At 41.8% G+C, this 13,735-nt stretch overlaps 1 protein-coding gene across 1 annotated transcript in view; it reads left to right on the forward strand.

Annotated features, from left to right (window-relative positions):
- Positions 1–13,735, forward strand: part of LOC136612660 (protocadherin-9-like) — a 962,474-nt gene that overhangs the window by 55,614 nt on the left and 893,125 nt on the right. The window lies entirely within an intron of this gene.

Here is a 13,735-nt window from a genome sequence, read left to right on the forward strand (position 1 = left end):
TGGATATCTCTCATAGGTCACCAGTCAGTAGGTTATGAGTAAGGCTCAGACATAGGTCTGAAGTGCATAAACGTAGAGCATATCTGTCTTCTTATGTGAATTCTCACTTTATGCCAAGTTGGATACCACATCCTTCTTAATTAGATCTTTGAATAAATACTTCTAAATCCTAGCTGTTAAGATGCCAGACTTTGTTATTTTCTACTTTCATTAAAGTATAACTAAACGTTTTCTTTAACTTTTGACACGTCAAAGTAACATGCCAGAAGTATTAATCAGTGGGGGTCTGTTTGCTAAAACACTCACCAGTCACTAACATAAAAGGGTAGAACAGCTGTGAACATTTGGTTGTCGTCGCAAACAGTGTCTGGACTCCATAGACTTACTATAGAACTCTTACAATGCTCTGAGCAGTGATGAAAACAGAGAAATGGGAACAACGCTCAGGTGAAAGCTTCTGCTTTAGCAATCAGCGGGGACTCATAGTTACATAGTATGTAAGGCCAAAAAAAGACGTATGTCCATCCACTTCAGCCTATTACAACACCCCCCCCCCCCCATGTTGTTCCAGAGGAAGGCAAAAAAAACCCAATGAGGTAGAGGCCAATTATCCCCATTTAAGGTAAAAATCCCTCACTGATCAAAACTTCTGACGTCACTGACTTGTCAGAAATTTTCAAAAAATTTTGTGAGCTTTTAACAGCCCTCACAGCAGGCCACAGGGCAGGCAGTCTCTAGGACAATATGTTTGTCAGTCTAACTCTGGAGTGGCCTTCCTGCAACCTACACTAACCCAGGGGTCTACACAGGTCAGGTAGAATAGTTGCTGTATCACCTCAGGGCTAAAGTCCTCTGAACTTCAACTAACAAAGTTGAGGAGAACTTTTTACTCTTTTCAGCTCAATGTTCTTTTAGTTCTTGCTCTCAGTGTCAACATTGTCAGCTGTGTCTCACAGGGTCTGCATTGAAGCCTGCTGCAACCAAAGTACTTATAGAAGATGCTAATCTAAATTCAACACTCGAAGGGGGCCTTCACACTGGCGATCGCGATTTTGATGCAAAATCGCATCTTTTTTTCCCACGATTTTTGAGTGTGAGCACTGCTTTTCCTTGCAAAAACATCACTGCCACTTGTGATTTCCTCTCCCGATTTTGCTGCTATTTGTTAGCACTAAAGTCAATAGGTCTTTCTAATGTTAAAAATGTATCACATCACACGGAAATTGGAAGTTTGTTCTTTGTGATGCGATTAAAAGGAAACATGGGAGGTTAAAAAAAAAAGCAAAACGCAGAAAGATAGGACAGGCTGCAATTTTTTTTCACTCCACATCACATGAGTGAAAACATCGCAAATGAGGCCTTAGTCAGACGGGCGTTTTTAGCCGCGATTTGCGCATGCGCATGCGTCCGGCGATTTTATAAAACCATTGCTTTGCAATGGTATCGGACACATGAGCGCTTTTTATGCGCTCGTCCGATAAATTATAGAACAAAAACTCGCAGATCGCACCTATCTGCGATCTGCGATTCCTGTTCTCTTCTCTATATGCGCTCAATGGGGCCGGCGGCAGCAGTGCCAACCCCATTGAGAACATATAGAAGACAAATCATTCTTCTCTGCCACAGCTGTAATAGCTGTGGCAGAGAAGAACGATGTTTGCCCATTGAATTCAATGGAGCGGCAATACAGCCGCTCCATTGAAAGCAATTGGCTGCCGGCATGCGCGGGGTGAATTGTCGGGAAGGGGTTAAATATATAAGCCCTTCCCTGCAATTCATCCTAAAATGTGTTAAAATAAAAAAAAATTGTATACTCACCTTTCCGCTGCAGTCGGAGTCCAGCCGCGGCCGCTGTCAGTTCTCCTGAACTGCTTCTCGGCACTATTCAGCCGGCGGGGCTTTAAAATCCCCGCCCACTGAATGATCTGCCTCTGATTGGTCACAGCCCTGACCAATCAGAGGCCGGTTTCACTCACACACCCATTCATGAATTCATGAATGGGTGAGTGACTGCTGCCTCTTAGCGCTGAGCCAATCAGGGGCAGGTCTGACTCACATCCATTCATGAATTCATGAATGGGTGTGAGTGAGACATGCCTCTGATTGGCTCAGCGCTGAGCCAATCAGGGGGCAGGTCTGACTCACACCCCCTTCACACCCACTGCAGGACGGCCGCACGGAGCTCCGGCTGCCGGGAGAAGGTGAGTATACAATTTTTTTTTATTTTAACACATTTTAGGATGAATTGCAGGGAAGGGCTTATATATTTAAGCCCTTACCGACAATTCATCCCGGGCTCGCCCGCAGCGCATTGCTTTAAATGGAGGCGGCTCTATTGCCGTCTCCATTGAATGCAATGCGCTGGACAGCTCCGGCCCGTTTCTAATGAAACGCGGCTAGGAGCAGATTTTCGGGCGATTTGCGGGCGATTTGCGGGCGACTTGCGCGCACCGGTCACGCGATTTGCGGATGCGCATCCGTCATGCGATCCGCAAATCGCGCGAAAAAACGCCCGTCTGACTAAGGCCTGAGAATGCAACCATTGAAAATCATTGGTTTCATAATTCTGCGATTTCACTCACTCTTACATAGTTCAAAAAATGTTTGATTTTCTCGTGAGCGTGAAGGCACCCTAAGCAGGCTTCTCTGCAACTCCTCATTAATCTCTGCAGCCCTTTGTTTGGGAATTCCTCTATGTCATTGAGCCTAATTCCTTCTCTACTCAAGAACAGGGTGACTCTTGCCGCACATGTGGATTTCATGCCACAATTTTTCCTCTCTCCCCCTAGCTATATATGTGGTCTCCCCAGCTCCTCCTATTGTTCCTTGATTGTTGGTCCACACTGCACTCCTCTCCCTCCACATCAGGGAAGCATTTCCTTCCTCTTTAGTGCCAGGGCACCAGCTGCCATCATGGCAACACTGGCATTCCACACCAGTTTTTGACTAGATACTATGGATCTTGTCTTGACACAAAATGAGTAGTTCATGCTGACTTTATGTATTACCTTTACATATTAGAATTAGATTAGACCTTATATACAAAACTGTTACCATCTTAGGCTTCTGTCTAGTGTCCCTCCAGACAAAAATGAAAACTTTCCACTGCCTTTAAATTGTTATGTGCAGTAATTGTGCACAGCTTTTAAATTGTACCTTCAGCCATTTGCCCTCTACCATCATATTGCTTGCAGTTTCTGATGAAACAAGAGGATGATTCCTATCAACTATATCAGCTCTTATGGAGGCATTCCCATCTTAGGCATTCATGTCATATCCTTCTTTCAGTCTGTGACTTGATGCGGCTGCCTCTCCAGAGGTGGGATCCCCACATATCAGACATTTATGGCATATCCTGTGGATATTAGCATCTCTATTAGCTGCCTAAGCACAAAGCAAAGTCTCCTTCCCATACCATCTGTTAGCTCTCCCTTGCAATCAGTCACTGTGAGAAAACCAAAGACATATGGACAGACATACCTGATTAAATCAAGGCCAGGCGTTCTGATCCATGTCTAAAGTAAAGTCTACATATAGTTATTGTTATCCACAACAGGGTAAGGTTTTGCACTTTTTATTTTTCCTACTTTTGTGAGTAACCCCATATTGCAAGATTCTATAAGTCAGGGTGCATTTGTGCATTTATAAAAGTGATCTGCAGGCTCGGACTCTCCCCGAAACATAACTCTTGGGTCCCAATGTAAAATCTGCAGCTGAGCCCCAAGCAGCCGTGTTTATGACACTGGCGGGGCATCTTGCTTTGCACCTTCTATAGCTATGACCTGGGACTCTTCAACTGTTTATAAACAGTTATATAACATGAAAGTTACATAGTGGCAAAACATGCTGGGTCTATAGCTTCAGCGATTACATGGCACTCATATACCATAGATCTATAAAGTCTATATGCCCATTGAAGGCACACAACAAGTAATATATATGCAGACACTGAGGGCTTCCCAGAGGCTTATCTGCAGCAAACATGCTAAGTAAAACTTATCAGCAAAGAGAGCAGGGGAAGACGTGTGTTGTGGTTAGGTCACAGCAAATTACCTAAAGTGTACAGGTTTTGGTTGGAACAAGTCTTTAACCCCTTAGGCTAGTTTCACACGGGCGATTGCAATTTTGCTACGAGAAAATTGCGGCAAAATCGTATCTTTGTTCCTGCGATTTTTGTGCATCAGCGATGCTTTTTTTTTTTAGAATAATCTCGCATTGCATTCCTGCCGCTCACGAAAAAATGCGCGATAAAGATGCGCAAATTTTTTATCGCAGAAGTCAAAAGGACTTTCCAATGTTAAGATTGCTTTGCAACACAAGTTTGTTGTATTGCAATGCGATAAAAAGCAGGCTCCAAAGGGAAACATGGGAGATAAAAAAAATCGCATATCGCTGAAAGATAGAGTATGCTGCAATTTTTTGTTCTCTCAACATCACATCAGTGAAAACATCGCAGATGGGAAGGAAACCACTGAAAAACATTGGTTTCATAATCTGCTTTTTTACTAACTCTCACATCAGATGAAAATCGCGCAATTTTCTCGCCCATGTAAAACCACCCTTGAGGATGCAGTCCTTTTTTTCTTTTTCCTTTTTGTTTTTTCCGCCCCACTTTCAAAGATACATAACTCTTTTATTTATCCATTGATGCATCTATCTGGCTGCTTTTTGTGGGACGAGTTGTATTTTTTATGTTACTATTTAATGTACCATATAACGTACTGAAAAACTGCCAAGTACTGAAAAACCAGATGCACGCCATCTTTGGGGGGTCTTGATTCTACTGCATACACAATGCAGCAAAAATGGCATAATAACTTTATTCTATGGTCAGTAGGATTGTGACAAAACAAAATGTGTATCATTTTTTTTGCTGTACTACTTTTAAAAAATATAATTATTTCCGTCCGCCATCTTCTGACAGCTATAATATTTTTCTTTTTCTTTCGATATTTGTTGTTTCAGGGCTCATTTTTTGTGAGATGCTCTGTAGTTTCTATTGCTATCATTTTGGAGTACATATGACTTTTTGATCACTTTTTATTAAATTTGTCCTTTCAGACGGGGTGACCAAAAAGCGCAATCCTGACATTGCTTTCATTTATGTTTTTTGTTATGATGACATTCACTGTGTGGGATAAATAGTGCAGTTTACTTTGATAAATTGGACTTTTACGGACACAGCTGTATCAAATATGTTTTAATTCTTTTGATATTTTTATTAAGTTTTTATATATTTTTTATTTATTTTTTTAATAATGATTAAAACTTCTTTTTTTATTCATTTTCACATTTAAAAAAAATATTGCATGGAATTATCATAATGTTATCCCTATGGGGCTTGAATTCTGTACTTGTTAAAATCCATGCACCTTTACTTCAAGACCACAAGATTACATTTCACAACGAAAAAGCTTTTTGCTGTGGAATTATGGACTTCTTGTGGAATTGTTGTTGTGGATTTCTAATATACAGAAGATGTAATTCCCCAATTAAAGTCTGTATAAAAAAATGCAAGAAATTCCACAAGACTTTCTGGCAAACACATTCTGCAGGTAAAAACACCACAAAATCCACACTAATTGACAAAATCCGCATCTGCACTGCATTCTTTGTACAATTCCATTCCATTTGAAAAGTCCCATAGGGGATTTCAACTTGCAATCATTTGATAACTCCTGTGATATAATGCAATACCATAGTATTTCATTATACTGCATTTTGAGCAGTCTATCAAGCTATGCCACATTCATGGTTTCAAAGCCAGTCTACAATGGCAGCCCTGGGAACCTTCAGAAGGCCCCTGACTGCATGGTGACTAAACAGCACCCCACAATCACATCGTAGGGTGGTAGTTCGGAACCCACAAACTCCAATTGGAGCATTTAAATGCCCCTGTTAAAATTGACAGCAGCTGTCAAAGACAGTTGACACCCGCAATGTATAGAGTGGGATTGGGGGGCTCCATATAAACCTCGAACCTCCATGACTGTATATCATGAAGCATTAAGGTGTTAAATACTCTGCAAAAATAATGATTGTTCCTATTCACTGCCAGCAAGCAGAAAATAGTGAACACAACATAGACTATATTGGAAAGATAAATAATAATAATAACCCCTTAACAACTGCCCATACATCTTTTGACGGCCCTTATTCGGATGTAAACGCCTTTTTACAGTGCTGAATCAGAAGCCTGGCACCCGTCTCCCATGCCAGGGGGAGTAGGTGCTGAGCTGTTGGAAACCTCTGATCCCAGCTGTTTAACCTTTTACTTGCCAATGTGACAGCGGCATGTAAAAGGCTGACAGAGAAAGGGGGCTGGCTTTGTCACCCATCAGATCCCCGCAAACTTATCACAGGGTCCCAACAGATTGCTATGGCACCTGGAGGCTTGAATATAGCCTCTGGGTCTGCCAGCTATGGTAGCCTATGAGGTTCAGCCTCTGGCAGAGCTTCATGGGTTTTACAATGCAAATTATATGCTGAAGTATAGCTGTGTATTATAAAGCTAAGTTCACACAGGCAAGCGTGATATGGGACTTTTTGGGTTGTTAGATAATGGGGAGATGAAAGAGGTGAAATAAGCTTTTTACCACGGTGAAGGCGAAGTTGTATGTTCTGAGCATAGATTTGTAGTGGAGAAAATTTGCACAAGTTTGTAATTTCCTCAACCTGCTTTCAGCACATCTAGAGCACTGCAGAAGGGAATGAGTTTGAGACATGAGTTTTAGGAGTGAGAGCATGGGGGGGTGGGGGGCAGATTTTTAAGCAAAATTCTGCAGAATTTACAGTAGAAGCCATGTGGAGGAGATTCCAGAAATCTTCATATAATGTGAAGATTTTCTGCAACAAATCCGTTTTTGAAAAATATGCGGCACGTCTATTTATCCTGCAAATTTAGGCTGGATTCACACTGACATATCCGTTTTTATGAGCTCCCATGCGTGAACGAGTGCACAAGTCTAAACTTTGTGCACCTATTCAGACGGCATGGACCTGGCACATATACACTGAGGCTGTTATGCCGTTGGGTATGGGGAGACAGTTTCCCTCTGCTAAGTCTCCCCCTTCCCTCCCCTTCACTGTCTCATCTCCTCTATCCTCCCCTCTGGCTGTTTGCAATGGGACAGGGCAAGGCAGAGCTAAGCTGCTGCCCCTTGTCCGCAGCTAGGAATGGAAGGGGCAGAGCTTAGCTCCATTGCCTTCCGCCCCCTCCCATTGCAAACTGCCAGAGGGGAGGAGAGAGGAGGAGAGAAGAGGAGAGAAGGGGGAGGGAGTTTAGCAGTCACGTTGCTAAACTCCCTCCCACCTCCCTTCTCCGGCCGTTGTCACAGGCTCCCATAGGAGTCTATTCAGCGGCCGACATATTCCAGGCAGAAATATAGTTGCAGGACTATCTGTCCTCCCTGGCGTTATAATGCCCGGCACTATATTGGCCAGCCGGGCACTTTTAATCCATTGCATCAGATTGTAGGCAGCATATATCACCTGGACGTGAAAACAGTCGCTCGTGTAAATAAGCCCTTAGGTATTCACACCGGCCGATATACGGCATCTCTCTCTGCAGGGGGAGGAGGCTGGAAGACCCGGGAGCAGTGCTCTGAGCTCCCGCATACTCTCTGCCTCCTCATCACTCCCTCTCCGCCCCTCTGCACTATTTGCAATACGATGGGGCGGGGCTAAGTTCTGGGAATTAGCTCCACCCCCACCCCGCCTCCCTTCATTGCATATAGTGCAGAGGGGCGGAGAAGGGGTGGAGAGTTGGCGGAAAGGGGCGGAAGCTCAGAGCACTGCTCCCGTCTCTTCCAGCCTCCTTCCCTGCAGAGAGGGACGCAGTATATCGGCCGGTGTGAATACAAGGCCGATATACGGTCATCTGAATAAGCCCTTAGACTGTGAAATTCAACTCTTGAAATACAAAGGGTAAACTCTGCAGCAGATCTTCAACAAAACCTGCAGATTTGCTGTAGATTTGCCACTGCAGACAGCCCCCTGAAAATATGCCACATGTGAAGGTAGCTTTATATTTCCAACTCCTGAATACACATTTGGCTTTGGCTCAAAAAGCTGACACAAAAACGGTGTCTTTACAACAAAAACCTGTGTGTGTGAAACCACCCTAGAAAGGTTATTCACTATTACTATTTAGTAGTCACTAAATTGAAAATGCCCAGAGAACCTGCACAAAAACATCTATGTATCAATTTGTATCACTGTTACTATTGTAATTATGCACCATGACTTAATTGCTTTACATTTAGAATGTTCACATGTTCATAGCCGCAATTAAATACAACTGCAGATTCTGTGTATGCCATAATTTGCATAAACGTGGTCACAAAGAGTAATTAGCACTTCATTAATATGCAATGAAGTACTAATTTACAGAGTGCCTAAAGCAGTTGTAAACTTTAATTTGCTTTTAGATTGAATTTTGTTACAGTGCAAATATCACAGGATACATTTTGCTAATCAACCCCAAAGAATTGTAAGCTATTGTCTGTGCTGGGGGAATTTCTTAAGACCTTTAAATCTACAAAACTGAGAATAAAGATTGTCTGAAACATAATTTAGAAAATGATTTAAATTTCTTAAAATGCATTTTATTTAAACTTAAATTGGTCTTAAAACCTGTTATACTATCTTTTCATTTTGAAGCTCCAAATTTTGAAATAAAAATGTAAAGACAAGATTTTAACCCTTTAATGCCACAAGACAAGTTTACATCCCGACTGGGGGCACTTAAAGGGGTTGTCCCGCGAAAGCAAGTGGGGGTATACACTTCTGCATGGCCATATTAATGCACTTTGTAATGTACATTGTGCATTAATTATGAGCCATACAGAAGTTATTCACTTACCTGTTCCGTTGCTAGCGTCCTCGTCTCCATGGTGCCGTCTAATTTTCAGCGTCTAATCGCCGGATTAGACGCGCTTGCGCAGTCCGGTCTTCTTCTTTTCTGAATGGGGCCGCTCGTGACGGAGAGCGGCTCGTCGTAGCTCCGCCCCGTCACGTGCCGATTCCAGCCAATCAGGAGGCTGGAATCGGCAATGGACTGCACAGAAGACCTGCGGTCCACCAAGGGTGAAGATCCCGGCGGCCATCTTCACCAGGTAAGTAAGAAGTCACCGGAGCGCGGGGATTCAGGTAAGCACTATCCGGTTTTCTTTTTTAACCCCTGCATCGGGTTTGTCTCGCGCCGAACGGGGGGGCTATTGAAAAAAAAACAAAACGTTTCGGCGCGGGACAACCCCTTTAAGGCAACAGGATGTAATATTAGAAGTGAGCCCCCGCCACCCTGCAGTGGAAGCCAGCTGTGACTGATGGTGAGCCTCCCACTGCAAAAACAGGGATCGATGAGAACTGTTAACCCCTTACTGCATCGCAGTATGTAAAGAGTTCACAGAGGGAGCACGCTCTACAATGTAATCATGGGGGCGCATGGGTTGGTATTATCATATCCATAGTGACATGTGCACTAAATTGAACACAATATTTATCCTGCATGGTAACAGCTGTTAAAAAAACTAAATCTAGAAAACTGAGGCAAAATGCTTTTTTTTGATGATTTTGCCTCTTAAAAATGCAATAGAAGTGATAAAAAAGCTGTATGTACCCCAAAATGGTACTTATAAAAACTACAGCTGGTCATGCAAAAAACAAGCCCTCACAGAGCTCTGTCTATAGAAAAATAAAACAGTTATGAGACTTTGAATGCAAGTATGTAAAAAAAGAATAATTTCCAAAGGAGGGTTTTTTATTGTGCAAAAGTGGAAACACCTAAAAAAATAATGATATTTGTAGTATTGTCAGAATTGTACCAGCGTGCAGGAAAAAAGTGTATCATGTCATTTATATTATATTATTGACTGTTTTAAAAAAAAAAACAGCAATGGCACAATTGATGTGATTTCTCTCGCTGCCCTCCACAAAATAAATGAAAGTTATGCAATACACTATATGTACCCAAAAATGGTACCAATAAAACTACAGTATATAAGCACAAAAAACAAGCCCTCATATAGCAATGCTGACAGAAATAAAAAGTTATGGCTTTTGAAAAGTAGAGATGAAAATTCCCCCAAAATAGTTTGCTTTCTTTGGGCTGTGTCCTTAGGGTGGCTTCACATGAGCGTGTTTTTGTACGTGTATACACACGCTTCTATTTGCAACATTCCATTCCCTATGGCTTGTGCACATGTCTGTGCTTTACAGGAGTGTGCCTGCAAAGTTAGGACATGCATACACCATTGGGAATGCACGCATTGTTTTCAATGGAGCCACGGTTGATAGATCAGCACTAGAGAGCCGGGGACAGCTAGGAGAAGACGCGGCTGAGCCCCAGCAGCCGAAGGGAGGTAAGTATGTTTTTTTGTTTTTTACAGCACTTTTACTTGATTTTCAGTGAAGGGCTCATATTTAAAGCCCTTCCCTGAGATCAACTGACGGCAGCAGAGTCCTCTACCGCAGCTGACATGTGGGACAGCTGCAGTAGAGAATTGAAGAATTCCTCTGCTGCATCTGTCACAGATGTGGCAGATGTAGCAGCAGGGAATTCTTTTAACTAGCGGGGGTAAAGGAAGCATCTGCCGCATGCACCAGATGTGTTCTTCATCCTCTTGGGGGACACGGCAGCGGCGGAGAGGTAAGTATATTTTTTACACTAAAATCTTTCTTTTTCAGGGAAGGGCTTATATGTAAAGCCCTTCCCTGAAAAGGAATGCAGGGGTGCCGGCAGACCATTGTTTTCAGTGGAGCCCCCGACAGCAGCCGCGGCAACATTGAAAACAATGCACGGACCTGCATTCATGCATGTTTTTGCACGTACATGGGTGCGCACCTATGTACACACCTATGTACGCGCAAAAACACGCTCGTGTGAAACCACCCTTAAGGAGTTGAAAGAAAGACAATATTTTAAGTGCAAAATCTTTACGTTTATATCTAATAGGTCATTGTCATTCTTGTGATTATGCTTTTGAATCAAGCTTTGAATTATCATGATCAATGAAAATTCCTTTAGCCTCTTTAATGACCCTCAAATATATTTTGACAAAATCTGTGCATCTTTAATGAGATCTTCAAGCATATAGTTGGGGCTTGTAAGAAACTGGACCCCAAATATGACCGCAAGGGTTTATTTGTTATGTATTTGTACTTTTGAACTATTCTACAATATAATGCCCCACCTAGTTAGAGTCCAAATTATGGTCCTTTACTTCATCATGTTAACCTATTGTGCTACTCTTTTACTTATCTCTTCTATTTATTTGCATTTTTTTCTCTTCTACTTTTCATTAACTTAAAGCTACTTGGTATATTAAGTCTAGTATAGTATTTCTTTTTGGATAATTTTGTTGCCAACTACTTTGTAGCACTATAGCACTCTTAACATGTTGGAATAGGTTTTGGTTTGTCTTGTCTGTTTCTGAAAATGAAAAGCCAAACAAAAGGAAAGAAACAAAAAACAAAAAAAAACGCTGTTGCTATGTTGGTTAGCAATGCTTCGCCTTTATCTGTAGGGAACGTCTGGAACAGCTCTTGAATCTGAAATCAAATGACATGGACACACACATACAGGAGCTAATGCTTCACAAGCTCTTCAAATATACATAAGAATGAAAACATTAAAAAACAGAAAAATAGTGATATGCCATCTCATAAATTAGGCTGGGACATTCATATCCACACTGTGGTTGCTAACTGTCTGTTAGATACTGAGCTCTAAAAATATATGCGGTAATATGGTTTGAGGACCTTTTGACAATCTTTAAGGGTTCTTATGGCATCTTTTTTAGAACTCAATACTATTAGGGTATGTTCACATGCCAGAATTTTGCAGCAGATTTGACGTGGAATCCATGTTGATTCCACAGGCAATCTGTCTTCCATTCATTTCAATGGGAATCTGTGCCATACTCTATATGGAAGATATTTTTTTCTCTACATACCAATATAAAATTAGCATGCAGAAAAAAAGAAGTGACATTTCACTTCTTCATGTGGATTGCATGAGAAATCTGTGTTGGGAAGCACACGTGCAGATTTGCCTATTGAAAAGGGCTAAATCTGTACATGGTTCTGAAGGTATACATATACATAGTCGTAGGTAGTTTTAGAGGTAGAATCTGAGTAGACAAATCTGCATTGGATTCCACCATAGGAATATTCCGTTAAGGCGCTTTCACGCACAGACCACTGTTCGTGGAATTTTTCAGCACAGAAATTCCACAATTATATGCAGTATAATGTTAGTAAATTGGGTTTCAACAAACTCCATTCACTAGCAAAGGAAAAACTCCATTGTGGATTTGGATCCTGTTGATGAATTTTAAATCTACAGCATGATCTATTTGTTGCTGAAATTTCACCACATATTTCATTCATTTCAGTTTAATGAGTGAAATCCCATGGATAAATCTGCTCCAAATCCACCGCAAATTATGTGCAAATTTAATTGTGGATTTTACTGTGGAAATGTTCCGCTATGTGTGAAAGTAATGTTAGAGTATTAGGATGACTCAAAATACAAATTAATTTTGTTGTTGAAATACCAATAGTGGTCTTATGTTTGGCTCATTATACAGAGTTGAGTCGCATTATTATGACTATCAGCGAATAAACATAGAGCACCACATAGATAGAAACTAATAGAGCTGGGAGTGACTCATTAAGGTACTAGTAGGCTGTCTTACGTAGCTGGAGCCATGCTGATGGCAGTGCATCACAGAGTTGTGGGAGGGTGTCCGGGGAAGAATCTATAGAATGAGCACAACAATCAACTTGGCCCTACAGGTTCTCAATTGAGTTAAAGTCTGGAAAATTAGGGGTAAGGGATGTACTTGGAGGTGGAAGTCTTGGTTGTGCTCTTCCGACCACCGTCAGACACTTTTTAGCCATGGGACATTTCAAATTTTCTTGCTAGCAGATCCCCCCCCCAGGGATGGATTCATAACTAAATTGATTGAGTGAGCCCAGAGAATGCCATGAAAAATTCTGCAGACCATAACGCTGCCTCCAGCTTGTGATTTTCCAGCAATAGTTACAGGATATTTGTTTTTGATGTTTCTCACCTGACATGCCAATATCCATCCATTCAATGAAGCAAAAAATGTGACTCATTGCAGAAGGCAACTCTTTGCCAATCAGCGGTGGTCCAATTCCAATACTGCCATGCAAATAGAAGCCTCTATTTCTGTTGCATCTTTGTAAGCGTAGGTGGAGTGACCATTTGTCTGCTTTGGAGCCCGTTAGGCAGTATGGTTAGCTGAATCATTGTTTTAGACAATTGTCTGGTAGCCCCTCATTCATTTTCGTGGTGAGCTATTCCACTGTAGCGTATCAGTTGGTCCTCATGTACCTACGTGGCTAGCATTCACCTCTCACATGAATGGCATGTATTGCTCCACAGTTTCCGTGTTGGTTATTTCCAATGGTGCCATTTTCCATTCAGTATACATTTTCATCGTAACAGTGTGCAAACAGTTTACAAACTGCACTGTTTGAGAAATACTGCCAGCCTAAGCCCAAAAGCCAATAATCATCCCTTTTTGCAACTCTGATGAATAACCCCTTTTACCAATGGCAACAGCAAGTGGTATGGGAGCAGACAGCCTATTGTACACCTTATGTATCCACCAAACCAGCCCATGACACATCACTTCCTTCATGGACTACCAGCTGCTGATATCAAAAATAGGAGGTGGTCATAATTTGTGATGTGGAAACATTG

Source organism: Eleutherodactylus coqui, chromosome 1, assembly GCF_035609145.1.
Source record: "Eleutherodactylus coqui strain aEleCoq1 chromosome 1, aEleCoq1.hap1, whole genome shotgun sequence".
In the NCBI taxonomy this organism is placed as follows: Eukaryota; Metazoa; Chordata; class Amphibia; order Anura; family Eleutherodactylidae; genus Eleutherodactylus; species Eleutherodactylus coqui.